Below are 4,908 nucleotides of genomic sequence, written 5' to 3' on the forward strand. Positions count from 1 at the left end.
GTTCCATCAAGTTATAGTATGGTTGCTTATGGAACATTTCGACTTGGTCCTGGAGGATCATTTGAATGTATTTGACTCAAACAAAAATTTTATGTGCAATATGTAACATGCCCAAATGGGTCTTTATGACAACAACTCAATGACCAATCCTAAGATCTCACAATGGAACCCATGCCTCAAGCATAACAGAAATAATCTTATTTTTCCTTTTTTTACATAGATTACATGGAATTGTGATTACATATGTCATTATGAAGACCAAACCTAGTTACATATTTCAACATTATTCATCTATTATTCCATATTATTATATATATTTGTGCCTTGCAGAATGTTTCTAGGGTGACTCTAACAAGTATACAATATGTTGGTATAGAGGTTCATGTTATGCCCTATACACCTAGACCAGAACCCCATAACATGCCCTTTACATCAAATGTGGGTTCAGTCAGAATTCTCCCAGCAGGACCAGAACAAGTTTCTTTGGGGACCCTTATAGACACACAAATAAGAATGTTAAGGCTCCATCTAGCTATTCCTGAAAATGTTCAAATCAGAAAAGAAAAATTGAACAAATTAAGTTATGGGAAATGCCATTTTTCAAGAGTGTAGCTCCTGTAAGAGATCAACAAGGAAAATTATTTTAGTCATTTATAATTTCATTTCTCACGTTTAGGATAACTATTGTAGAAATGAAAAATAGTTTCATATTTTGGTTGGGTTCTTAACAGTTCCACAATTTCATTGTAAATGTAGGAAGCAAGTGACAAAGTGCCTAACGTACCTATAAGGGCATCTTACTCAATCCCCAAGACTACAACAATATCATCAGTGAACACAAAAGGAATGCAAGAAATTACAATCTTGCTCACTTGAGAAGGAAATGTCTTGAAGGATGAAATGGGGTTGAAATTTTATCACTTAATTTTTCATCGTGCAGAACAATTATTTGGAAATACTATCCAAATGGTTGGAGGAAACAAGCCAATGCCAAAAAATAAGAATTATTTAAAGATGCAGTAATAACATTTGGTAATATTGGATTTGATAAGGAACTTACTTTAGAGATTGCAAGTAAATACATTCACTCAAAGAGGTCCAATTTATGGTCAAAGTTGACAAAAAACTTGATGTATCCATGTCCATCTTGGATCAAAAACCAAGTGTCATGGGATGAACTTATGAAAGATTCCATGTTTAAGAGGAAAGTCTTAAAAAATTGAAGCTATATGCCATATTCAGAAGGAGGAGCTAAGATATGCCTTCGAGATACAAAAAAAACAACCCAAGCTAGGGTGTCAAAAATTGGATCTCACAAATTAGGCTTCGGTGGATATAATAGTATTCATGGTGGCATGGTAAGTGATACTTCCATTTATTATATTTTCTATTGTAGGAAAAATAACCATGTCCACGTTGAGTTAATTGTATCTTGTTGGTTATTTTACCTTATAAATATGGTTATCTTTGTTAATGTTGGTTCACCAGTTTCAAAAGGAAGCTTCAAAGGAAGACTTAAAATATGCTTTATTACATGGTTCCTAAGGTCTTTGACAACACATGGTAGATTGAGGGGAGAAATTAGTTACTGGTTATGGATCCGAAGTTAGTTCTTTATAATATTTTATGAGTAATGAAATAATTCAATTGGAGGTATAGTGTTATTATAACTAGTTAAAGTGTGTTGTGTATAGGAATAAGATGAAACATCTGGGAGTGAGCATGGGGAGGAGATACAAGTGCACGATGATTCGTTTGTTGCACATAATCATTCAATTGTCATTCTTGAACCTTGGCAAGAAACCATTATTGAATTTCAATGAATGGGAGACTGAAATAATGGGGAGGGTGTTCAATGTGATGAGAATTCCACACCCACAATTAATGTAGCGCCTCCCAAAAAGAGGACAAAAAGGATTGATATGTGTTAAATTTTAATAACTTGAATATGCATCTAGCTTCTAAGGAGTGCACTAGGTTTTGCGAGTCCAAACATAAACTAATTATGTGTCCAACAAAACAAATTTTGAAGATACTTTGTTTTTTGAACTTTGTGGAAAAAAACAAATTTTGAAGGTACTTTGTTTTCCTACAGCACTATTTTTTATGTCAGTGTCACAAAAAATGATGCCTTGACTCTACATGATGAATTAAATATATTATGACTACGGGTTATCAATAGTTGCATATATTTAATAAAGTTTTTGCATAACGACTACATGATTTATGAAGTTACCAAGAGCTACATTGTCATATGATGATTGCTACCAGTATGAGGATGTTTACTTCAACTATGAGCTCTTTCTCCAATCTGTATTCTTACCATGATGCCTTCTTACTAAGATGCATTCAACCATGGAAAAGGTCTTTCATCTTTTACTTTTTCCTTGCTATTCATCTATATTATGAATAGTGTCTAATGGTTTGTATAGTTCCCTTCTTTCATCATGGCTTTTAATGGATCACCCCATCCAATTTTTACTTATTGTACCTGCAATACTATTTTAGCTATATTATTCCAAAACATAATGTCGAGTTACTTTTCTAGGGTTTTTATGTAATCAAGAGGTCAATTTTAGGGTTTCTTAAATTCAAACCTTAGATCATACTTTTTTCCTTTATGTCATTCTAGAGTTTATACCATTCCCTAAAAATAAAATCATAGGGAACAAATACCCGAAGATTAAGGTTTCTAAATACTAGGGATTTATTAAAATATAAACCCATAAATTCAACCCTACTACATCTTATGACGGACCCTTTAAAGGAAAATTATTATGCATACCTCATGGACACCTATCTATAATGTTTACTATTTTGGTTGCCATGATTCTTTGCAACGGTACTATACATTTCATTGATCATTTTCCATCTTCATGACCTTATTTTAATGAGTCTTCCGAGATATTGTCGTTCTATAATGGGACTTGCTTCTTCATGTGTTCCATCAAGTTATAGTATGGTTGCTTATGGAACATTTTGACTTGGTCCTGGAGGATCATTTGAATCTATTTGACTCAAACAAAAATTTTATGTGCAATATGTAACATGCCCAAATGGGTCTTTATGACAATGACTCAATGACCAATCCTAAGATCTCACAATGGGAGCTTGATCTAGAATACAATTCCTTGAGCATGAAACCCATGCCTCAAGCATAACAAAAATAATCTTATTTTTCATTTTTTTACATAAATTACATAGAATTGTGATTACATATGTCATTATGAAGACCAAACCTAGTTACATATTTCAACATTATTCATCTATTATTCCATATTATTATTTATATTTGTGCCTTGCAGGATGTTTCTAGGGTGACTCCAACAAGTATACAATATGTTGGTATAGAGGGTCATGTTATGCCCTCTACACCTAGACCAAAACCCCATAACACGCCCTTTACATCAAATGTGGGTTCAGTCAGAATTCTCCCACCAAGACCAGAACAAGTTTCTTTGAGGGCTCTTATAGACTCTCAAATAAAAATGTTAAGGCTCCTTCCAGCTATTCCTAAAAATGTTAAAATCAAAAAAGAAAAATTGAACAAATTAAGTTATGGGAAATACCATTTTTCGAGAGTGTAGCTCCTACAAGATATCAACAAGGAAAATTATTTTAGTCTTTTATAATTTCATTTCTTACGTTTAGGATAATTATTGTAGAAATGAGAAATAATTTCATATTTTGGTTGGGTTCTTAATAGTTCCACAATTTCATTGTAAATGTAGGAAGCAAGTGACAAAGTGCCTAACGTACCTATAAGGGCATCTTCCTCAATCCCCAAGACTACAAAAATATCATCGGTGAACACAAAAGGAATGAAAGAAATTACAATCTTGCTCACTTGAGAAGGAAATGTCTTGAAGGATGAAATGGGGTTGAAATTTTATCACTTTATTTTTCATCGTGCAGAACAATTATTTGGAAATACCATCCAAATGATTAGAGGAAACAAACCAATGCCAAAAAATAAGAACTATTTAAAGATGCAGTAATAGCATTTGGTAATCCTAGATTTGATAAAGAACTTACTTTATAGATTGCAAGTAAATACATTCACTTAAATAGGTCCAATTTAAGGTAAAAGTTGAAAAAAAACTTGATGTAACCAAGTCCATCTTGGATCACAAAACAAGTGTCATGGGATGAACTTATGAAAGATTCCATGTTTAAGAGGAAAGTCGTAAAAAATCCAAACTATATGCCATCTTCACAAGGAGGAGCTAAGATATGCTCCCGAGATACAAAAAAAGCAACCCAAGCTAGGGTGTCAAAAATTGGATCTCACAAATTAGGCTCCAGTGGATATAATAGTATTCGTGATGGCATGGTAAGTGATATTTCCATCTATTATATTTTCTATTGTAGGAAAAATAACCATGGTCACATTGAGTTAATTGTATCTTATTGGTTATTTTACCTTATAAATATGGTTATCTTTGTTAATGTAGGTTCACCAGTTTCAAAAGGAAGCTTCAAAGGAAGACTTAAAATATTCTTTATTACATGGTTCCCAAGGTCTTTGACAACACATGATAGATTGAGGAGAAAAACAAATTATTGGTTATGGATCCGAGGTTAGTTTTTTATAATATTTTATGAGTAATGATATAATTCAATTGGAGGTATAGTGTTATTATAACAAGTTAAAATGTGTTGTGTATAGGAATAAGATGAAACATCTGGGAGTGAGCATGGGGAGGAGATACAAGCACACGATGATTCGTTTGTTGCACATAATCATTCAATTGTCATTCTTGAACCTTGGAAGGAAACCATTGTTGAATTTCAGTGAATGGGAGACTGAAATAATGAGGAGGGTGTTCAATGTGATGAGCATTCCACACCAACAATTAATGTAGCACCTCACAAAAAGAGGATAGAAAGGATTGATATGTGTTAAAT

The sequence above is a fragment of the Pinus tabuliformis genome, chromosome 4_1, assembly GCF_031772625.1.
Source record: "Pinus tabuliformis cultivar Carrire ecotype Pingquan chromosome 4_1, CPIR1, whole genome shotgun sequence".
NCBI lineage: Eukaryota > Viridiplantae > Streptophyta > Pinopsida > Pinales > Pinaceae > Pinus > Pinus tabuliformis.